The sequence below is a fragment of the Pristiophorus japonicus genome, chromosome 14 (assembly GCF_044704955.1).
Source record: "Pristiophorus japonicus isolate sPriJap1 chromosome 14, sPriJap1.hap1, whole genome shotgun sequence".
NCBI lineage: Eukaryota > Metazoa > Chordata > Chondrichthyes > Pristiophoridae > Pristiophorus > Pristiophorus japonicus.
In genome coordinates, this window is record NC_091990.1 from 102,860,004 (window position 1) to 102,885,915 (window position 25,912).

The window sequence follows — 25,912 nt, forward strand, 5'->3', positions numbered from 1 at the left end:
AGTGAGCCGGCGGTGGAGGGAGTGAATGTTTAAGGTGGTGGATGGGGTGCCAATCAAGTGGGCTGCTTTGTCCTGGATGGTGTCGAGCTACTTGAGTGTTGTTGGAGCTGCAACTCATCCAGGCAAGTGGAGATTATTCCATCACACTCCTGACTTGTGCTTTGTAGATGGTGGAAAGGCTTTGGGGAGTCAGGAGGTGAGATACTCGCCGCAGAATACCCAGCCTCTGACCCACTGTTGTTCCCACAGTATTTATGTGGCTGGTCCAGTTAAGTTTCTGGTCAATGGAAACCCCCAGGATGTTGATGGTGGGGGATTCGGCAATGGTAATACCATTGAATATCAAGGGGAGATGCTTAGACTCTCGCTTGTTGGAGATAGTCATTGCGTGGCATTTGTGTGGCACAAATGTTACTTGCCACTTATCAGCCCAAGCCTGAATGCTGTCCAAGTCTTGCTGTATGCGGGCATGGACTGCTCCATTATCTGAGGATGACAATGAAGGCTGTGCAATCATCAGCGAACATTCCCACTTCTGACCTTATGATGGAGGAAAGGTCACTGAGGAAGATGGTTGGGCCTAGGACACTGCCCTGAGGAACTCCTGCAGTGATGTCCTGGAGCTGAATGTTGACATCCAACCACCACAACCATCTTCCTTTGTGCTAGGTATGACTCCAGCCAGTGGAGAGTTTTCCCCCTGATTCCCATTGACTTCAGTTTTACTAGGGTTCCTTGATGCCACACTCGGTCAAATGCTGCCTTGATGTTGAGGGCAGTCACTCTCACCTCACCTCTGGAATTCAGCTCTTTTGTCCATGTTTGGGCCAAGGCTGTAATGAGGTCAGGAGCCGAGTGGTCCTGGCGGAACCCAAACTGAGCATCGGTGAGAAGGTTATTGGTGAGTAAGTGCGGCTTTATAGCGCTGTCAACGACACCTTTCATCACTTTGCTGATGATTGAGAGTAGACTGATGGGGCGGTAATTGGCCAGATTGATTTGTTTTGCTTTTTGTGGACAGGACATACCTGGGCAATTTTCCACATTGTCGGGTAGATGCCAGTGTTGTAGCTGTACTGGAACAGCTTGGCTAGAGGCACGGCTAGTTCTGGAGCACAAGTCTTCAGCACGACAGCCAGGATGTTGTCGGGGCCCATAGCCTTTGTTGTATCCAGTGCACTCAGCCGTTTCTTGATATCACATGGAGTGAATCGAATTGGCTGAAGACTGGCTTCTGTGATGATGGCGCCCTCAGGAGGAGGCCAAGATGGATCATCCACTCGGTACTTCTGGATGAAGATGGTTGCAAACACTTCAGCCTTGTCTTTTGCACTCACGTGCTGGCCTCCGCCATCATTGAGGATGTGGATATTCATGGAGCCTCCTCCTCCCGTTAGTTGTTTAATGGTCCACCACCATTCCCGACTGGATGTGGCAGGACTGCAGAGCTTTGATCTGATCCATTGGTTGTGGGATCACTTAGCCCTGTCTAGACCATGCTGCTTTCACTGTTTAGCATGCATGTAGTTCTGTGTTGCAGCTTCCCAGGTTGGCACCTTATTTTTAGGTATGCCTGGTACTGCTCCTGGCATGCTCTTCTACACTCCTCATTGAACCAGGGTTGGTCTCCTGGCTTGATGATAATGGTAAAGTAAGAGATATGCCGGGCATGGTGGTGGTGGAATACAATTCTGCTACTGCTTATGGTCGTGAGGAACTGTTGGAAGATGGCGGCCATGCAAACCACAGCTCCCGCTCTCTCTCCCGGTCCCCGGGATTGTTTTCACTGTTTCCTCTTACGCAGGTCGGAAAGCATCACCGATTCTCGCCACCTGCGATCCCCCTGCCCCTGATGCCGCTATTTTACCGGCTTATTCGCTGCTCGCTGCCCGATGCCGTAGCATTAAGAAACGGAACCGAATCACCGAGTCGGAGAGACCAGCGACAAGGTCGGGACATGGGACCAGCAACAAGGTCGGGACATGGGACCAGCAACAAGGTCGGGACACGGGACATGCAACAAGGTCGGGACACGGGACCAGCAACAAGGTCGGGACACGGGACCAGCAACAATGTCGGGACATGGGACCAGCAACAAGGTCGGGACACGGGACCAGCAACAAGGTCGGGACATGGGATCAGCAACAACGTCGGGACATGGGACCAGCAACAAGGTCGGGACATGGGACCAGCAACAAGGTCGGGACATGGGACCAGCAACAAGGTCGGGACACGGGACCTGCAACAAGGTCGGGACACGGGACCAGCAACAAGGTCGGGACATGGGACCAGCAACAAGGTCGGGACATGGGATCAGCAACAAGGTCGGGACACGGGACCAGCAACAAGGTCGGGACATGGGATCAGCAACAAGGTCGGGACACGGGACCAGCAACAAGGTCAGGACATGGGACCAACAACAAGGTCGGTACACAGGACCAGCAACAAGGTCGAGACATGGGACCAGCAACAAGGTCGGCACATGGGACCAGCAACAAGGTCAGGCCATGACACTAGCAACAAGGTCGGGACATGGAATCAGCAACAAGGACGAGACATGGGACCAGCAACAAGGTCGAGACAGGGGACCAGCAACAAGGTCAGGACACGAGAACAGTAACAAGGTCGGTACACGGGACCAGCAACAAGGTCGGGACACGGGACCAGCAACAAGGTCGGGACATGGGACCAGCAACAAGGTCGAGATATGGGACCAGCAACAAGGTCGGGACACGGGACCAGCAATAAGGTCAGGACATGGGACCAGCAACAAGGTCGGGACATGGGACCAGCAACAAGGTCGGGACATGGGACCAGCAACAAGGTCGAGACATGGGACCAGCAACAAAGTCGGGACATGGGACCAGCAACAAGGTCGGGACACGGGACCAGCAACAAGGTCAGGACACGGGACCAGCAACAAGGACGAGACATGGGACCAGCAACAAGGTCGGGACACGGGACCAGCAACAAGGTCAGCACACGGGACCAGCAACAAGGTCGGGACACAGGACCAGCAACAAGGTCGGGACACGGGACCAGCAACAAGGTCGGGACACGGGACCAGCAACAAGGTCGGGACACGGGACCAGCAACAAGGTCGGGACACGGGACCAGAAGCAAGGTCGGGACATGGAACCAGCAACAAAGTCCGGACATGGGACCAGCAATAAGGACGAGGCATGAGACCAGCAACAAGGTCGGGACACGGGACCAGCAACAAGGTCGAGACATGGGACCAGCAACAAGGTCGGGACATGGGACCAGCAACAAGGTCGAGACACGGGACCAGCAACAAGGTCGAGACCTGGGACCAGCAACAAGGTCGGGACATGGGACCAGCAACAAGGTCGGGACATGGGACCAGCAGCAAGGATGGGACATGGGACCAGCAACAAGGTCGAGATATGGGACCAGCAACAAGGTCGGGACATGGGACCAGCAACAAGGTTGGGACACGGGACCAGCAACAAGGTCGGGACACGGGACCAGCAACAAGTTCGTGACATGGGACCAGCAACAAGGTCGAGACATGGGACCAGCAGCAAGGTCGGGACATGCGACCCACAGCAAGGTCAGGACATGGGACCAGCAACAAGGTCAGGACATGGGACCAGCAACAAGGTTGAGACATGAGATCAGCAACAAGGTCGGGACATGGGACCAGCAACAAGGTCGAGACATGGGACCAGCAACAAGGTCGAGATATGAGACCAGCAACAAGGTCGAGACATGGGACCAGCAACAAGGTCGGGACATGGGACCAGCAACAAGGTCGAGACATGGGACCAGCAACAAGGTCGAGACAGGGGACCAGCAACAAGGTCGAGACATGGGACCAGCAAGAAGGTCGAGACACGGGACCAGCAACAAGGTCGAGACATGGGACCAGCAACAAGGTCGAGACACGGGACCAGCAACAAGGTCGAGACAGGGGACCAGCAACAAGGTCAGGACACGGGACCAGCAACAAGGTCGGGACACGGGACCAGCAACAAGGTCAGGACACGGGACCAGCAACAAGGTCGGGACATGGGACCAGCAACAAGGTCGAGACATGGGACCAGCAGCAAGGATGGGACATGGGACCAGCAACAAGGTCGAGATATGGGACCAGCAACAAGGATGGGACATGGGACCAGCAACAAGTTCTGGACATGGGACCAGCAACAAGGTCGAGATATGGGACCAGCAACAAGGTCGGGACACGGGACCAGCAACAAGGTCAGGACACGGGACAAGCAACAAGGTCGAGACAGGGGACCAGCAACAAGGTCAGGACACGGGACCAGCAACAAGGTCGGGACACGGGACCAGCAACAAGGTCGAGACATGGGACCAGCAACAAGGTCGGGACATGGGACCAGCAACAAGGTCGAGACATGAGACCAGCAACAAGGTCGGGACATGGGACCAGCAACAAGGTCGGGACATGGGACCAGCAACAAGGTCAAGGCACGGGACCAGCAACTTGGTCAGTACACGGGACCAGCAACAATGTCGGGACATGGGACCAGCAACAAGGTCAAGGCACGGGACCAGCAATAAGGTCGGGACGTGGGACCAGCAACTAGGTCGGGACACGGGACCAGCAACAAGGTCGGGACATGGAACCAGAAACAAGGTCGGGACACGGGACCAGCAACAATGTCGGGACAAGGGATCAGCAACAAGGTCGAGACACAGGCCAGCAACAAGGTCGGTACACGGGACCAGCAACAAGGTCGGGACATGGGACCAGCAACAAGGTCGGGACATGGGACCAGCAACAAGGTCGAGACATGGGACCAGCAACAAGGTCGGGACATGGGACCAGCAACAAGATCGGGACACGGGACCAGCAACAAGGTCGGGACACGGGACCAGCAACAAGGTTAGGACACGGGACCAGCAAAAAGGTCGAGACATGGGACCAGCAACAAGGTCGGGACATGGGACCAGCAACAAGGTCGAGACATGGGACCAGCAACAAGGTCGGGACATGGGACCAGCAACAAGGTCGAGACATGAGACCAGCAACAAGGTCGGGACATGGGACTAGCAACAAGGTCGAGACACGGGACCAGCAACAAGGTCGAGACACGGGACCAGCAACAAGGTCGAGACAGAGGACCAGCAACAAGGTCAGGACACGGGACCAGCAACAAGGTCGGGACACGGGACCAGCAACAAGGTCAGGACACGGGACCAGCAACAAGGTCGAGACAGGGGACCAGCAACAAGGTCAGGACACGGGACCAGCAACAAGGTCGGGACACGGGACCAGCAACAAGGTCGAGACATGGGACCAGCAACAAGGTCGGGACATGGGACCAGCAACAAGGTCGGGACATGGGACCAGCAACAAGGTCGGGACATGGGACCAGCAACAAGGTCGAGATATGGGAGCAGCAACAAGGTCGAGACACGGGACCAGCAACAAGGTCGGGACATGGGACTAGCAACAAGGTCGAGACACGGGACCAGCAACAAGGTCGAGACACGGGACCAGCAACAAGGTCGAGACAGGGGACCAGCAACAAGGTCAGGACACGGGACCAGCAACAAGGTCGGGACACGGGACCAGCAACAAGGTCAGGACACGGGACCAGCAACAAGGTCGAGACAGGGGACCAGCAACAAGGTCAGGACACGGGACCAGCAACAAGGTCGGGACACGGGACCAGCAACAAGGTCGAGACATGGGACCAGCAACAAGGTCGGGACATGGGACCAGCAACAAGGTCGAGACATGATACCAGCAACAAGGTCGGGACATGGGACCAGCAACAATGTCGAGATATGGGAGCAGCAACAAGGTCGAGACAGGGGACCAGCAACAAGGTCGAGACACGGGACCAGCAACAAGGTCGAGACACGGGACCAGCAACAAGGTCGAGACAGGGGACCAGCAACAACGTCAGGACACGGAACCAGTAACAAGGTCGGGACACGGGACCAGCAACAAGGTCAGGACATGGGACCAGCAACAAGGTCAGGACACGGGACCAGCAACAAGGTCGGGACACGGGACCAGCAACAAGGTCGGGACATGGGACCAGAAACAAGATCGGGACACAGGACCAGCAACAAGGTCGAGACATGGGACCAGAAGCAAGGATGGGACATGGGACCAGCAACAAGTTCTGGACATGAGACCAGCAACAAGGTCGAGATATGGGACCAGCAACAAGGTCGGGACACGGGACCAGCAACAAGGTCAGGACATGGGACCAGCAACAAGGTCGGGACATGGGACCAGCAACAAGGTCGAGACATGGGACCAGCAACAAGGTCGGGACACGGGACCAGCAACAAGGTCGGGACACGGGACCAGCAACAAGGTCCGGACACGGGACCAGCAACAAGGTCGAGACACGGGACCAGCAACAAGGTCGGGACACGGGACCAGCAACAAGGTCAGGACACGGGACCAGCAACAAGGTCGAGACATGGGACCAGCAACAAGGTCGGGACATGGGACCAGCAACAAAGTCGGTACACGGGACCAGCAACAAGGTCGGGAAATGGAGCCAGCAACAAGGTCAGGACATGGGCCAGCAACAAGGTCGGGACATGGGACCAGCAACAAGGTCAGGACATGGGACCAGCAACAAGGTCAGGACATGGGACCAGCAACAAGGTCGGTACACGGGACCAGCAACAAGGTCGGGACATGGGACCAGCAACAAGGTCAAGGCACGGGACCAGCAACTTGGTCAGTACACGGGACCAGCAACAAGGTCAAGGCACGGGACCAGCAATAAGGTCGGGACGTGGGACCAGCAACTAGGTCGGGACACGGGACCAGCAACAAGGTCGGGACATGGAACCAGATACAAGGTCGGGACACGGGACCAGCAACAATGTCGGGACAAGGGATCAGCAACAAGGTCGAGACACGGGCCAGCAACAAGGTCGGTACACGGGACCAGCAACAAGGTCGGGACATGGGACCAGAAACAAGGTCGAGACATGGGACCAGCAACAAGGTCGGGACACGGGACCAGAAGCAAGGTCGGGACATGGGACCAGCAACAAGGTCGGGACATGGGACCAGCAATAAGGTCGAGGAATGAGACCAGCAACAAGGTCGGGACACGGGACCAGCAACAAAGTCGAGACATGGGACCAGCAACAAGGTCGAGACAGGGGACCAGCAACAAGGTCAGGACACGGGACCAGCAACAAGGTCGAGACATGGGACCAGCAACAAGGTCGGGACATGGGACCAGCAACAAGGTCGGGACATGGGACTAGCAACAAGGTCGAGACACGGGACCAGCAACAAGGTCGAGACACGGGACCAGCAACAAGGTCGAGACAGGGGACCAGCAACAAGGTCAGGACACGGGACCAGCAACAAGGTCGGGACACGGGACCAGCAACAAGGTCGAGACAGGGGACCAGCAACAAGATCAGGACACGGGACCAGCAACAAGGTCGGGACACGGGACCAGCAACAAGGTCGAGACATGGGACCAGCAACAAGGTCGGGACATGGGACCAGCAACAAGATCGAGACATGAGACCAGCAACAAGGTCGAGACAGGGGACCAGCAACAAGGTCGGGACATGGGACTAGCAACAAGGTCGAGACACGGGACCAGCAACAAGGTCGAGACACGGGACCAGCAACAAGGTCGAGACAGGGGACCAGCAACAAGGTCGAGACAGGGGACCAGCAACAAGGTCGGGACACGGGACCAGCAACAAGGTCGGGACACGGGACCAGCAACAAGGTCGGGACACGGGACCAGCAACAAGGTCGAGACAGGGGACCAGCAACAAGGTCAGGACACGGGACCAGCAACAAGGTTGGGACACGGGACCAGCAACAAGGTCGAGACATGGGACCAGCAACAAGGTCGGGACATGGAACCAGAAACAAGGTCGGGACACGGGACCAGCAACAATGTCGGGACAAGGGATCAGCAACAAGGTCGAGACACGGGACCAGTAGCAAGGTCGGGACACGGGACCAGAAGCAAGGTAGGGACATGGGACCAGCAACAAGGTCGGGACATGGGACCAGCAATAAGGTCGAGGAATGAGACCAGCAACAAGGTCGGGACACGGGACCAGCAACAAAGTCGAGACATGGGACCAGCAACAAGGTCGAGACACGGGACCATCAACAAGGTCGAGACACGGGACCAGCAACAAGGTCGAGACAGGGGACCAGCAACAAGGTCGGGACATGGGACCAGCAACAAGGTCGAGACATGGGACCAGCAACAAGGTCGGGACATGGGACCAGCAACAAGGTCGGGACAAGGGACCAGCAACAAGGTCGAGACATGGGACCAGCAACAAGGTCGGGACACGGGACCAGCAACAAGGTCGGGACACGGGACCAGCAACAAGGTCCGGACACGGGACCAGCAACAAGGTCGAGACACGGGACCAGCAACAAGGTCGGGACACGGGACCAGCAACAAGGTCAGGACACGGGACCAGCAACAAGGTCGAGACATGGGACCAGCAACAAGGTCGGGACACGGGATCAGCAACAAGGTCGAGACACGGGCCAGCAACAAGGTCGGTACACGGGACCAGCAACAAGGTCGGGACATGGGACCAGAAACAAGGTCGAGACATGGGACCAGCAACAAGGTCGGGACACGGGACCAGAAGCAAGGTCGGGGCATGGGACCAGCAACAAGGTCGGGACATGGGACCAGCAATAAGGTCGAGGAATGAGACCAGCAACAAGGTCGGGACACGGGACCAGCAACAAAGTCGAGACATGGGACCAGCAACAAGGTCGAGACAGGGGACCAGCAACAAGGTCAGGACACGGGACCAGCAACAAGGTCGAGACATGGGACCAGCAACAAGGTCGGGACATGGGACCAGCAACAAGGTCAGACATGGGACCAGCAACAAGGTCGGGACATGGGACCAGCAACAAGGTCGGGACATGGGACCAGCAACAAGGTCGGGACATGGGACTAGCAACAAGGTCGAGACACGGGACCAGCAACAAGGTCGAGACACGGGACCAGCAACAAGGTCGAGACAGGGGACCAGCAACAAGGTCAGGACACGGGACCAGCAACAAGGTCGGGACACGGGACCAGCAACAAGGTCGAGACAGGGGACCAGCAACAAGGTCAGGACACGGGACCAGCAACAAGGTCGGGACACGGGACCAGCAACAAGGTCGAGACATGGGACCAGCAACAAGGTCGGGACATGGGACCAGCAACAAGATCGAGACATGAGACCAGCAACAAGGTCGAGACAGGGGACCAGCAACAAGGTCGGGACATGGGACTAGCAACAAGGTCGAGACACGGGACCAGCAACAAGGTCGAGACACGGGACCAGCAACAAGGTCGAGACAGGGGACCAGCAACAAGGTCGAGACAGGGGACCAGCAACAAGGTCGGGACACGGGACCAGCAACAAGGTCAGGACACGGGACCAGCAACAAGGTCGGGACACGGGACCAGCAACAAGGTCGAGACAGGGGACCAGCAACAAGGTCAGGACACGGGACCAGCAACAAGGTTGGGACACGGGACCAGCAACAAGGTCGAGACATGGGACCAGCAACAAGGTCGGGACATGGAACCAGAAACAAGGTCGGGACACGGGACCAGCAACAATGTCGGGACAAGGGATCAGCAACAAGGTCGAGACACGGGCCAGCAACAAGGTCGAGACACGGGACCAGCAACAAGGTCGGGACATGGGACCAGAAACAAGGTCGAGACATGGGACCAGTAGCAAGGTCGGGACACGGGACCAGAAGCAAGGTCGGGACATGGGACCAGCAACAAGGTCGGGACATGGGACCAGCAATAAGGTCGAGGAATGAGACCAGCAACAAGGTCGGGACACGGGACCAGCAACAAAGTCGAGACATGGGACCAGCAACAAGGTCGAGACACGGGACCATCAACAAGGTCGAGACACGGGACCAGCAACAAGGTCGAGACAGGGGACCAGCAACAAGGTCGGGACATGGGACCAGCAACAAGGTCGAGACATGGGACCAGCAACAAGGTCGGGACATGGGACCAGCAACAAGGTCGGGACACGGGACCAGCAACAAGGTCGAGACATGGGACCAGCAACAAGGTCGGGACATGGGACCAGCAACAAGGTCGAGACATGGGACCAGCAACAAGGTCGGGACATGGGACCAGCAACAAGGTCGGGACACGGGACCAGCAACAAGGTCAGGACACGGGACCAGCAACAAGGTCGAGACATGGGACCAGCAACAAGGTCGGGACATGGGACCAGCAACAAGGTCGAGACATGGGACCAGCAACAAGGTCGGGACATGGGACCAGCAACAAGGTCGGGACACAGGACCAGCAACAAGGTCGGGACACGGGACCAGCAACAAGGTCCGGACACGGGACCAGCAACAAGGTCGAGACACGGGACCAGCAACAAGGTCGGGACACGGGACCATCAACAAGGTCAGGACAGGGGACCAGCAACAAGGTCGGGACACAGGACCAGCAACAAGGTCAGGACACAGGACCAGCAACAAGGTCGGGACACGGGACCAGCAACAAGGTCAGGACATGGGCCAGCAACAAGGTCGGGACATGGGACCAGCAACAAGGTCAGGACATGGGACCAGCAACAAGGTCGGGATACGGGACCAGCAACAAGGTCAGGACATGGGACCAGCAACAAGGTCGAGACATGGGAACAGCAACAAGTTCGGGACATTGGACCAGCAACAAGGTCGGGACAAGGGACCAGCAACAAGGTCGGTACACGGGACCAGCAACAAGGTCGGGACATGGGACCAGCAACAAGGTCAAGGCACGGGACCAGCAACTTGGTCGGTACACGGGACCAGCAACAATGTCGGGACATGGGACCAGCAACAAGGTCAAGGCACGGGACCAGCAACAAGGTCGGGACGTGGGACCAGCAACTAGGTCGGGACACGGGACCAGCAACAAGGTCGGGACATGGAACCAGAAACAAGGTCGGGACACGGGACCAGCAACAATGTCGGGACAAGGGATCAGCAACAAGGTCGAGACACGGGCCAGCAACAAGGTCGGTACACGGGACCAGCAACAAGGTCGGGACATGGGACCAGAAACAAGGTCGAGACATGGGACCAGCAACAAGGTCGGGACACGGGACCAGAAGCAAGGTCGGGACATGGGACCAGCAACAAGGTCGGGACAGGGGACCAGCAATAAGGTCAGGACATGGGACCAGCAATAAGGTCGAGGAATGAGACCAGCAACAAGGTCGGGACTCGGGACCAGCAACAAAGTCGAGACATGGGACCAGCAACAAGGTCGGGACATGGGACCAGCAATAAGGTCGAGGAATGAGACCAGCAACAAGGTCGGGACTCGGGACCAGCAACGAAGTCGAGACATGGGACCAGCAACAAGGTCGAGACACGGGACCAGCAACAAGGTTGAGACACGGGACCAGCAACAAGTTCGAGACAGGGGACCAGCAACAAGATCAGGACACGGGACCAGCAACAAGGTCGAGACATGGGACCAGCAACAAGGTCGGGACATGGGACCAGCAACAAGGTCGAGACATGGGACCAGCAACAAGGTCGGGACATGGGACCAGCAACAAGGTCGAGACATGAGACCAGCAACAAGGTCGGGACATGGGACTAGCAACAAGGTCGAGACACGGGACCAGCAACAAGGTCGAGACACGGGACCAGCAACAAGGTCGAGACAGGGGACCAGCAACAAGGTCAGGACATGGGACCAGCAACAAGGTCGGGACACGGGACCAGCAACAAGGTCGAGACAGGGGACCAGCAACAAGGTCAGGACACGGGACCAGCAACAAGGTCGGGACACGGGACCAGCAACAAGGTCGAGACATGGGACCAGCAACAAGGTCGGGACATGGGACCAGCAACAAGGTCGAGACATGAGACCAGCAACAAGGTCGGGACATGGGACCAGCAACAAGGTCGAGATATGGGAGCAGCAACAAGGTCGAGACAGGGGACCAGCAACAAGGTCGGGACATGGGACTAGCAACAAGGTCGAGACACGGGACCAGCAACAAGGTCGAGACACGGGACCAGCAACAAGGTCGAGACAGGGGACCAGCAACAAGGTCAGGACACGGGACCAGCAACAAGGTCGGGACACGGGACCAGCAACAAGGTCAGGACACGGGACCAGCAACAAGGTCGGGACACGGGACCAGCAACAAGGTCGAGACAGGGGACCAGCAACAAGGTTAGGACACGGGACCAGCAACAAGGTTGGGACACGGGACCAGCAACCAGGTCGAGACATGGGACCAGCAACAAGCTCGGGACATGGAACCAGAAACAAGGTCGGGACACGGGACCAGCAACAATGTCGGGACAAGGGATCAGCAACAAGGTCGAGACACGGGCCAGCAACAAGGTCGGTACACGGGACCAGCAACAAGGTCGGGACATGGGACCAGAAACAAGGTCGAGACATGGGACCAGCAACAAGGTCGGGACATGGGACCAGCAACAAGGTCGAGACACGGGACCAGCAACAAGGTCGGGACATGGGACCAGCAACAAGGTCGAGACATGAGACCAGCAACAAGGTCGGAACATGGGACTAGCAACAAGGTCGAGACACGGGACCAGCAACAAGGTCGAGACACGGGACCAGCAACAAGGTCGAGACAGGGGACCAGCAACAAGGTCGAGACAGGGGACCAGCAACAAGGTCGGGACACGGGACCAGCAACAAGGTCGAGACAGGGGACCAGCAACAAGGTCAGGACACGGGACCAGCAACAAGGTCGGGACACGGGACCAGCAACAAGGTCGGGACATGGGACCAGCAACAAGGTCGAGACATGGAACCAGCAACAAGGTCGAGACACGGGACCAGCAACAAGGTCGAGACAGGGGACCAGCAACAAGGTCGAGACACGGGACCAGCAACAAGGTCGAGACACGGGACCAGCAACAAAGTCGGCACACGGGACCAGCAACAAGGTCAGGACACGGGACCAGCAACAAGGTCGAGACAGGGGACCAGCAACAAGGTCAGGACACGGGACCAGCAACAAGGTCGGGACACGGGACCAGCAACAAGGTCAGGACACGGGACCAGCAACAAGGTCGAGACAGGGGACCAGCAACAAGGTCGGGACATGAGACCAGCAACAAAGTCGGTACACGGGACCAGCAACAAGGTCGGGAAATGGAGCCAGCAACAAGGTCAGGACATGGGCCAGCAACAAGGTCGGGACATGGGACCAGCAACAAGGTCAGGACATGGGACCAGCAACAAGGTCGGGATACGGGACCAGCAACAAGGTCAGGACATGGGACCAGCAACAAGGTCGAGACATGGGAACAGCAACAAGTTCGGGACATGGGACCAGCAACAAGGTCGGGACAAGGGACCAGCAACAAGGTCGGTACACGGGACCAGCAACAAGGTTGGGACATGGGACCAGCAACAAGGTCAAGGCACGGGACCAGCAACTTGGTCGGTACACGGGACCAGCAACAATGTCGGGACATGGGACCAGCAACAAGGTCAAGGCACGGGACCAGCAACAAGGTCGGGACGTGGGACCAGCAACTAGGTCGGGACACGGGACCAGCAACAAGGTCGGGACATGGAACCAGAAACAAGGTCGGGAAACGGGACCAGCAACAATGTCGGGACAAGGGATCAGCAACAAGGTCGAGACACGGGCCAGCAACAAGGTCGGTACACGGGACCAGCAACAAGGTCGGGACATGGGACCAGAAACAAGGTCGAGACATGGGACCAGCAACAAGGTCGGGACACGGGACCAGAAGCAAGGTCGGGACATGGGACCAGCAACAAGGTCGGGACATTCGACCAGCAATAAGGTCGAGGAATGAGACCAGCAACAAGGGCGGGACACGGGACCAGCAACAAAGTCGAGACATGGGACCAGCAACAAGGTCGAGACACGGGACCAGCAACAAGGTTGAGACACGGGACCAGCAACAAGGTCGAGACATGGGACCAGCAACAAGGTCAGGACACGGGACCAGCAACAAGGTCGAGACATGGGACCAGCAACAAGGTCGAGACATGGGACCAGCAACAAGGTCGGGACATGGGACCAGCAACAAGGTCGAGACATGAGACCAGCAACAAGGTCGGGACATGGGACTAGCAACAAGGTCGAGACACGGGACCAGCAACAAGGTCGAGACACGGGACCAGCAACAAGGTCGAGACAGGGGACCAGCAACAAGGTCAGGACACGGGACCAGCAACAAGGTCGGGACACGGGACCAGCAACAAGGTCGAGACAGGGGACCAGCAACAAGGTCAGGACACGGGACCAGCAACAAGGTTGGGACACGGGACCAGCAACAAGGTCGAGACATGGGACCAGCAACAAGGTCGGGACATGGAACCAGAAACAAGGTCGGGACACGGGACCAGCAACAATGTCGGGACAAGGGATCAGCAACAAGGTCGAGACACGGGACCAGCAACAAGGTCGAGACAGGGGACCAGCAACAAGGTCAGGACACGGGACCAGCAACAAGGTCGGGACACGGGACCAGCAACAAGGTCAGGACACGGGACCAGCAACAAGGTCGGGACACGGGACCAGCAACAAGGTCGAGACAGGGGACCAGCAACAAGGTTAGGACACGGGACCAGCAACAAGGTTGGGACACGGGACCAGCAACAAGGTCGAGACATGGGACCAGCAACAAGCTCGGGACATGGAACCAGAAACAAGGTCGGGACACGGGACCAGCAACAATGTCGGGACAAGGGATCAGCAACAAGGTCGAGACACGGGCCAGCAACAAGGTCGGTACACGGGACCAGCAACAAGGTCGGGACATGGGACCAGAAACAAGGTCGAGACATGGGACCAGCAACAAGGTCGGGACATGGGACCAGCAACAAGGTCGAGACATGGGACCAGCAACAAGGTCGGGACATGGGACCAGCAACAAGGTCGAGACATGAGACCAGCAACAAGGTCGGAACATGGGACTAGCAACAAGGTCGAGACACGGGACCAGCAACAAGGTCGAGACACGGGACCAGCAACAAGGTCGAGACAGGGGACCAGCAACAAGGTCGAGACAGGGGACCAGCAACAAGGTCGGGACACGGGACCAGCAACAAGGTCGAGACAGGGGACCAGCAACAAGGTCAGGACACGGGACCAGCAACAAGGTCGGGACACGGGACCAGCAACAAGGTCGGGACATGGGACCAGCAACAAGGTCGAGACATGGAACCAGCAACAAGGTCGAGACACGGGACCAGCAACAAGGTCGAGACAGGGGACCAGCAACAAGGTCGAGACACGGGACCAGCAACAAGGTCGAGACACGGGACCAGCAACAAAGTCGGCACACGGGACCAGCAACAAGGTCAGGACACGGGACCAGCAACAAGGTCGAGACAGGGGACCAGCAACAAGGTCAGGACACGGGACCAGCAACAAGGTCGGGACACGGGACCAGCAACAAGGTCAGGACACGGGACCAGCAACAAGGTCGAGACAGGGGACCAGCAACAAGGTCGGGACATGAGACCAGCAACAAAGTCGGTACACGGGACCAGCAACAAGGTCGGGAAATGGAGCCAGCAACAAGGTCAGGACATGGGCCAGCAACAAGGTCGGGACATGGGACCAGCAACAAGGTCAGGACATGGGACCAGCAACAAGGTCGGGATACGGGACCAGCAACAAGGTCAGGACATGGGACCAGCAACAAGGTCGAGACATGGGAACAGCAACAAGTTCGGGACATGGGACCAGCAACAAGGTCGGGACAAGGGACCAGCAACAAGGTCGGTACACGGGACCAGCAACAAGGTTGGGACATGGGACCAGCAACAAGGTCAAGGCACGGGACCAGCAACTTGGTCGGTACACGGGACCAGCAACAATGTCGGGACATGGGACCAGCAACAAGGTCAAGGCACGGGACCAGCAACAAGGTCGGGACGTGGGACCAGCAACTAGGTCGGGACACGGGACCAGCAACAAGGTCGGGACATGGAACCAGAAACAAGGTCGGGAAACGGGACCAGCAACAATGTCGGGACAAGGGATCAGCAACAAGGTCGAGACACGGGCCAGCAACAAGGTCGGTACACGGGACCAGCAACAAGGTCGGGACATGGGACCAGAAACAAGGTCGAGACATGGGACCAGCAACAAGGTCGGGACACGGGACCAGAAGCAAGGTCGGGACATGGGACCAGCAACAAGGTCGGGACATTCGACCAGCAATAAGGTCGAGGAATGAGACCAGCAACAAGGGCGGGACACGGGACCAGCAACAAAGTCGAGACATGGGACCAGCAACAAGGTCGAGACACGGGACCAGCAACAAGGTTGAGACACGGGACCAGCAACAAGGTCGAGACATGGGACCAGCAACAAGGTCAGGACACGGGACCAGCAACAAGGTCGAGACATGGGACCAGCAACAAGGTCGAGACATGGGACCAGCAACAAGGTCGGGACATGGGACCAGCAACAAGGTCGAGACATGAGACCAGCAACAAGGTCGGGACATGGGACTAGCAACAAGGTCGAGACACGGGACCAGCAACAAGGTCGAGACACGGGACCAGCAACAAGGTCGAGACAGGGGACCAGCAACAAGGTCAGGACACGGGACCAGCAACAAGGTCGGGACACGGGACCAGCAACAAGGTCGAGACAGGGGACCAGCAACAAGGTCAGGACACGGGACCAGCAACAAGGTTGGGACACGGGACCAGCAACAAGGTCGAGACATGGGACCAGCAACAAGGTCGGGACATGGAACCAGAAACAAGGTCGGGACACGGGACCAGCAACAATGTCGGGACAAGGGATCAGCAACAAGGTCGAGACACGGGCCAGCAACAAGGTCGGTACACGGGAACAGCAACAAGGTCGGGACATGGGACCAGAAACAAGGTCGAGACATGGGACCAGCAGCAAGGTCGGGACACGGGACCAGAAGCAAGGTCGGGACATGGGACCAGCAACAAGGTCGGGACATGGGACCAGCAATAAGGTCGAGGAATGAGACCAGCAACAAGGTCGGGACACGGGACCAGCAACAAAGTCGAGACATGGGACCAGCAACAAGGTCGAGACACGGGACCAGCAACAAGGTCGAGACACGGGACCAGCAACAAGGTCGAGACAGGGGACCAGCAACAAGGTCGAGATATGAGACCAGCAACAAGGTCGAGACATGGGACCAGCAACAAGGTCGGGACATGGGACCAGCAACAAGGTCGAGACATGGGACCAGCAACAAGGTCGAGACAGGGGACCAGCAACAAGGTCGAGACATGGGACCAGCAAGAAGGTCGAGACACGGGACCAGCAACAAGGTCGAGACATGGGACCAGCAACAAGGTCGAGACACGGGACCAGCAACAAGGTCGAGACAGGGGACCAGCAACAAGGTCAGGACACGGGACCAGCAACAAGGTCGGGACACGGGACCAGCAACAAGGTCAGGACACGGGACCAGCAACAAGGTCGGGACATGGGACCAGCAACAAGGTCGAGACATGGGACCAGCAGCAAGTATGGGACATGGGACCAGCAACAAGGTCGAGATATGGGACCAGCAACAAGGATGGGACATGGGACCAGCAACAAGTTCTGGACATGGGACCAGCAACAAGGTCGAGATATGGGACCAGCAACAAGGTCGGGACACGGGACCAGCAACAAGGTCAGGACACGGGACAAGCAACAAGGTCGAGACAGGGGACCAGCAACAAGGTCAGGACACGGGACCAGCAACAAGGTCGGGACACGGGACCAGCAACAAGGTCGAGACATGGGACCAGCAACAAGGTCGGGACATGGGACCAGCAACAAGGTCGAGACATGAGACCAGCAACAAGGTCGGGACATGGGACCAGCAACAAGGTCGGGACATGGGACCAGCAACAAGGTCAAGGCACGGGACCAGCAACTTGGTCAGTACACGGGACCAGCAACAATGTCGGGACATGGGACCAGCAACAAGGTCAAGGCACGGGACCAGCAATAAGGTCGGGACGTGGGACCAGCAACTAGGTCGGGACACGGGACCAGCAACAAGGTCGGGACATGGAACCAGAAACAAGGTCGGGACACGGGACCAGCAACAATGTCGGGACAAGGGATCAGCAACAAGGTCGAGACACAGGCCAGCAACAAGGTCGGTACACGGGACCAGCAACAAGGTCGGGACATGGGACCAGCAACAAGGTCGGGACATGGGACCAGCAACAAGGTCGAGACATGGGACCAGCAACAAGGTCGGGACATGGGACCAGCAACAAGATCGGGACACGGGACCAGCAACAAGGTTAGGACACGGGACCAGCAACAAGGTCGAGACATGGGACCAGCAACAAGGTCGGGACATGGGACCAGCAACAAGGTCGAGACATGGGACCAGCAACAAGGTCGGGACATGGGACCAGCAACAAGGTCGAGACATGAGACCAGCAACAAGGTCGGGACATGGGACTAGCAACAAGGTCGAGACACGGGACCAGCAACAAGGTCGAGACACGGGACCAGCAACAAGGTCGAGACAGAGGACCAGCAACAAGGTCAGGACACGGGACCAGCAACAAGGTCGGGACACGGGACCAGCAACAAGGTCAGGACACGGGACCAGCAACAAGGTCGAGACAGGGGACCAGCAACAAGGTCAGGACACGGGACCAGCAACAAGGTCGGGACACGGGACCAGCAACAAGGTCGAGACATGGGACCAGCAACAAGGTCGGGACATGGGACCAGCAACAAGGTCGGGACATGGGACCAGCAACAAGGTCGGGACATGGGACCAGCAACAAGGTCGAGATATGGGAGCAGCAACAAGGTCGAGACACGGGACCAGCAACAAGGTCGGGACATGGGACTAGCAACAAGGTCGAGACACGGGACCAGCAACAAGGTCGAGACACGGGACCAGCAACAAGGTCGAGACAGGGGACCAGCAACAAGGTCAGGACACGGGACCAGCAACAAGGTCGGGACACGGGACCAGCAACAAGGTCAGGACACGGGACCAGCAACAAGGTCGAGACAGGGGACCAGCAACAAGGTCAGGACACGGGACCAGCAACAAGGTCGGGACACGGGACCAGCAACAAGGTCGAGACATGGGACCAGCAACAAGGTCGGGACATGGGACCAGCAACAAGGTCGAGACATGATACCAGCAACAAGGTCGGGACATGGGACCAGCAACAATGTCGAGATATGGGAGCAGCAACAAGGTCGAGACAGGGGACCAGCAACAAGGTCGAGACACGGGACCAGCAACAAGGTCGAGACACGGGACCAGCAACAAGGTCGAGACAGGGGACCAGCAACAACGTCAGGACACGGAACCAGTAACAAGGTCGGGACACGGGACCAGCAACAAGGTCAGGACATGGGACCAGCAACAAGGTCAGGACACGGGACCAGCAACAAGGTCGGGACACGGGACCAGCAACAAGGTCGGGACATGGGACCAGAAACAAGATCGGGACACAGGACCAGCAACAAGGTCGAGACATGGGACCAGAAGCAAGGATGGGACATGGGACCAGCAACAAGTTCTGGACATGAGACCAGCAACAAGGTCGAGATATGGGACCAGCAACAAGGTCGGGACACGGGACCAGCAACAAGGTCAGGACATGGGACCAGCAACAAGGTCGGGACATGGGACCAGCAACAAGGTCGGGACAAGGGACCAGCAACAAGGTCGAGACATGGGACCAGCAACAAGGTCGGGACACGGGACCAGCAACAAGGTCGGGACACGGGACCAGCAACAAGGTCCGGACACGGGACCAGCAACAAGGTCGAGACACGGGACCAGCAACAAGGTCGGGACACGGGACCAGCAACAAGGTCAGGACACGGGACCAGCAACAAGGTCGAGACATGGGACCAGCAACAAGGTCGGGACATGGGACCAGCAACAAAGTCGGTACACGGGACCAGCAACAAGGTCGGGAAATGGAGCCAGCAACAAGGTCAGGACATGGGCCAGCAACAAGGTCGGGACATGGGACCAGCAACAAGGTCAGGACATGGGACCAGCAACAAGGTCAGGACATGGGACCAGCAACAAGGTCGGGACAAGGGACCAGCAACAAGGTCGGTACACGGGACCAGCAACAAGGTCGGGACATGGGACCAGCAACAAGGTCAAGGCACGGGACCAGCAACTTGGTCAGTACACGGGACCAGCAACAATGTCGGGACATGGGACCAGCAACAAGGTCAAGGCACGGGACCAGCAATAAGGTCGGGACGTGGGACCAGCAACTAGGTCGGGACACGGGACCAGCAACAAGGTCGGGACATGGAACCAGATACAAGGTCGGGACACGGGACCAGCAACAATGTCGGGACAAGGGATCAGCAACAAGGTCGAGACACGGGCCAGCAACAAGGTCGGTACACGGGACCAGCAACAAGGTCGGGACATGGGACCAGAAACAAGGTCGAGACATGGGACCAGCAACAAGGTCGGGACACGGGACCAGAAGCAAGGTCGGGACATGGGACCAGCAACAAGGTCGGGACATGGGACCAGCAATAAGGTCGAGGAATGAGACCAGCAACAAGGTCGGGACACGGGACCAGCAACAAAGTCGAGACATGGGACCAGCAACAAGGTCGAGACAGGGGACCAGCAACAAGGTCAGGACACGGGACCAGCAACAAGGTCAAGACATGGGACCAGCAACAAGGTCGGGACATGGGACCAGCAACAAGGTCGAGACATGGGACCAGCAACAAGGTCGGGACATGGGACCAGCAACAAGGTCGGGACATGGGACCAGCAACAAGGTCGGGACATGGGACTAGCAACAAGGTCGAGACACGGGACCAGCAACAAGGTCGAGACACGGGACCAGCAACAAGGTCGAGACAGGGGACCAGCAACAAGGTCAGGACACGGGACCAGCAACAAGGTCGGGACACGGGACCAGCAACAAGGTCGAGACAGGGGACCAGCAACAAGGTCAGGACACGGGACCAGCAACAAGGTCGGGACACGGGACCAGCAACAAGGTCGAGACATGGGACCAGCAACAAGGTCGGGACATGGGACCAGCAACAAGATCGAGACATGAGACCAGCAACAAGGTCGAGACAGGGGACCAGCAACAAGGTCGGGACATGGGACTAGCAACAAGGTCGAGACACGGGACCAGCAACAAGGTCGAGACACGGGACCAGCAACAAGGTCGAGACAGGGGACCAGCAACAAGGTCGAGACAGGGGACCAGCAACAAGGTCGGGACACGGGACCAGCAACAAGGTCAGGACACGGGACCAGCAACAAGGTCGGGACACGGGACCAGCAACAAGGTCGAGACAGGGGACCAGCAACAAGGTCAGGACACGGGACCAGCAACAAGGTTGGGACACGGGACCAGCAACAAGGTCGAGACATGGGACCAGCAACAAGGTCGGGACATGGAACCAGAAACAAGGTCGGGACACGGGACCAGCAACAATGTCGGGACAAGGGATCAGCAACAAGGTCGAGACACGGGCCAGCAACAAGGTCGAGACACGGGACCAGCAACAAGGTCGGGACATGGGACCAGAAACAAGGTCGAGACATGGGACCAGTAGCAAGGTCGGGACACGGGACCAGAAGCAAGGTAGGGACATGGGACCAGCAACAAGGTCGGGACATGGGACCAGCAATAAGGTCGAGGAATGAGACCAGCAACAAGGTCGGGACACGGGACCAGCAACAAAGTCGAGACATGGGACCAGCAACAAGGTCGAGACACGGGACCATCAACAAGGTCGAGACACGGGACCAGCAACAAGGTCGAGACAGGGGACCAGCAACAAGGTCGGGACATGGGACCAGCAACAAGGTCGAGACATGGGACCAGCAACAAGGTCGGGACATGGGACCAGCAACAAGGTCGGGACAAGGGACCAGCAACAAGGTCGAGACATGGGACCAGCAACAAGGTCGGGACACGGGACCAGCAACAAGGTCGGGACACGGGACCAGCAACAAGGTCCGGACACGGGACCAGCAACAAGGTCGAGACACGGGACCAGCAACAAGGTCGGGACACGGGACCAGCAACAAGGTCAGGACACGGGACCAGCAACAAGGTCAGGACACGGGACCAGCAACAAGGTCGAGACATGGGACCAGCAACAAGGTCGGGACACGGGATCAGCAACAAGGTCGAGACACGGGCCAGCAACAAGGTCGGTACACGGGACCAGCAACAAGGTCGGGACATGGGACCAGAAACAAGGTCGAGACATGGGACCAGCAACAAGGTCGGGACACGGGACCAGAAGCAAGGTCGGGACATGGGACCAGCAACAAGGTCGGGACATGGGACCAGCAATAAGGTCGAGGAATGAGACCAGCAACAAGGTCGGGACACGGGACCAGCAACAAAGTCGAGACATGGGACCAGCAACAAGGTCGAGACAGGGGACCAGCAACAAGGTCAGGACACGGGACCAGCAACAAGGTCGAGACATGGGACCAGCAACAAGGTCGGGACATGGGACCAGCAACAAGGTCGAGACATGGGACCAGCAACAAGGTCGGGACATGGGACCAGCAACAAGGTCGGGACATGGGACCAGCAACAAGGTCGGGACATGGGACTAGCAACAAGGTCGAGACACGGGACCAGCAACAAGGTCGAGACACGGGACCAGCAACAAGGTCGAGACAGGGGACCAGCAACAAGGTCAGGACACGGGACCAGCAACAAGGTCGGGACACGGGACCAGCAACAAGGTCGAGACAGGGGACCAGCAACAAGGTCAGGACACGGGACCAGCAACAAGGTCGGGACACGGGACCAGCAACAAGGTCGAGACATGGGACCAGCAACAAGGTCGGGACATGGGACCAGCAACAAGATCGAGACATGAGACCAGCAACAAGGTCGAGACAGGGGACCAGCAACAAGGTCGGGACACGGGACTAGCAACAAGGTCGAGACACGGGACCAGCAACAAGGTCGAGACACGGGACCAGCAACAAGGTCGAGACAGGGGACCAGCAACAAGGTCGGGACACGGGACCAGCAACAAGGTCAGGACACGGGACCAGCAACAAGGTCGGGACACGGGACCAGCAACAAGGTCGAGACAGGGGACCAGCAACAAGGTCAGGACACGGGACCAGCAACAAGGTTGGGACACGGGACCAGCAACAAGGTCGAGACATGGGACCAGCAACAAGGTCGGGACATGGAACCAGAAACAAGGTCGGGACACGGGACCAGCAACAATGTCGGGACAAGGGATCAGCAACAAGGTCGAGACACGGGCCAGCAACAAGGTCGAGACACGGGACCAGCAACAAGGTCGGGACATGGGACCAGAAACAAGGTCGAGACATGGGACCAGTAGCAAGGTCGGGACACGGGACCAGAAGCAAGGTCGGGACATGGGACCAGCAACAAGGTCGGGACATGGGACCAGCAATAAGGTCGAGGAATGAGACCAGCAACAAGGTCGGGACACGGGACCAGCAACAAAGTCGAGACATGGGACCAGCAACAAGGTCGAGACACGGGACCATCAACAAGGTCGAGACACGGGACCAGCAACAAGATCGAGACAGGGGACCAGCAACAAGGTCGGGACATGGGACCAGCAACAAGGTCGAGACATGGGACCAGCAACAAGGTCGGGACATGGGACCAGCAACAAGGTCGGGACACGGGACCAGCAACAAGGTCGAGACATGGGACCAGCAACAAGGTCGGGACATGGGACCAGCAACAAGGTCGAGACATGGGACCAGCAACAAGGTCGGGACATGGGACCAGCAACAAGGTCGGGACACGGGACCAGCAACAAGGTCAGGACACGGGACCAGCAACAAGGTCGAGACATGGGACCAGCAACAAGGTCGGGACATGGGACCAGCAACAAGGTCGAGACATGGGACCAGCAACAAGGTCGGGACATGGGACCAGCAACAAGGTCGGGACACAGGACCAGCAACAAGGTCGGGACACGGGACCAGCAACAAGGTCCGGACACGGGACCAGCAACAAGGTCGAGACACGGGACCAGCAACAAGGTCGGGACACGGGACCAGCAACAAGGTCAGGACAGGGGACCAGCAACAAGGTCGGGACACAGGACCAGCAACAAGGTCAGGACACAGGACCAGCAACAAGGTCGGGACACGGGACCAGCAACAAGGTCAGGACATGGGCCAGCAACAAGGTCGGGACATGGGACCAGCAACAAGGTCAGGACATGGGACCAGCAACAAGGTCGGGATACGGGACCAGCAACAAGGTCAGGACATGGGACCAGCAACAAGGTCGAGACATGGGAACAGCAACAAGTTCGGGACATTGGACCAGCAACAAGGTCGGGACAAGGGACCAGCAACAAGGTCGGTACACGGGACCAGCAACAAGGTCGGGACATGGGACCAGCAACAAGGTCAAGGCACGGGACCAGCAACTTGGTCGGTACACGGGACCAGCAACAATGTCGGGACATGGGACCAGCAACCAGGTCAAGGCACGGGACCAGCAACAAGGTCGGGACGTGGGACCAGCAACTAGGTCGGGACACGGGACCAGCAACAAGGTCGGGACATGGAACCAGAAACAAGGTCGGGACACGGGACCAGCAACAATGTCGGGACAAGGGATCAGCAACAAGGTCGAGACACGGGCCAGCAACAAGGTCGGTACACGGGACCAGCAACAAGGTCGGGACATGGGACCAGAAACAAGGTCGAGACATGGGACCAGCAACAAGGTCGGGACACGGGACCAGAAGCAAGGTCGGGACATGGGACCAGCAACAAGGTCGGGACAGGGGACCAGCAATAAGGTCAGGACATGGGACCAGCAATAAGGTCGAGGAATGAGACCAGCAACAAGGTCGGGACTCGGGACCAGCAACAAAGTCGAGACATGGGACCAGCAACAAGGTCGGGACATGGGACCAGCAATAAGGTCGAGGAATGAGACCAGCAACAAGGTCGGGACTCGGGACCAGCAACGAAGTCGAGACATGGGACCAGCAACAAGGTCGAGACACGGGACCAGCAACAAGGTTGAGACACGGGACCAGCAACAAGTTCGAGACAGGGGACCAGCAACAAGGTCAGGACACGGGACCAGCAACAAGGTCGAGACATGGGACCAGCAACAAGGTCGGGACATGGGACCAGCAACAAGGTCGAGACATGGGACCAGCAACAAGGTCGGGACATGGGACCAGCAACAAGGTCGAGACATGAGACCAGCAACAAGGTCGGGACATGGGACTAGCAACAAGGTCGAGACACGGGACCAGCAACAAGGTCGAGACACGGGACCAGCAACAAGGTCGAGACAGGGGACCAGCAACAAGGTCAGGACATGGGACCAGCAACAAGGTCGGGACACGGGACCAGCAACAAGGTCGAGACAGGGGACCAGCAACAAGGTCAGGACACGGGACCAGCAACAAGGTCGGGACACGGGACCAGCAACAAGGTCGAGACATGGGACCAGCAACAAGGTCGGGACATGGGACCAGCAACAAGGTCGAGACATGAGACCAGCAACAAGGTCGGGACATGGGACCAGCAACAAGGTCGAGATATGGGAGCAGCAACAAGGTCGAGACAGGGGACCAGCAACAAGGTCGGGACATGGGACTAGCAACAAGGTCGAGACACGGGACCAGCAACAAGGTCGAGACACGGGACCAGCAACAAGGTCGAGACAGGGGACCAGCAACAAGGTCAGGACACGGGACCAGCAACAAGGTCGGGACACGGGACCAGCAACAAGGTCAGGACACGGGACCAGCAACAAGGTCGGGACACGGGACCAGCAACAAGGTCGAGACAGGGGACCAGCAACAAGGTTAGGACACGGGACCAGCAACAAGGTTGGGACACGGGACCAGCAACAAGGTCGGGACACGGGACCAGCAACAATGTCGGGACAAG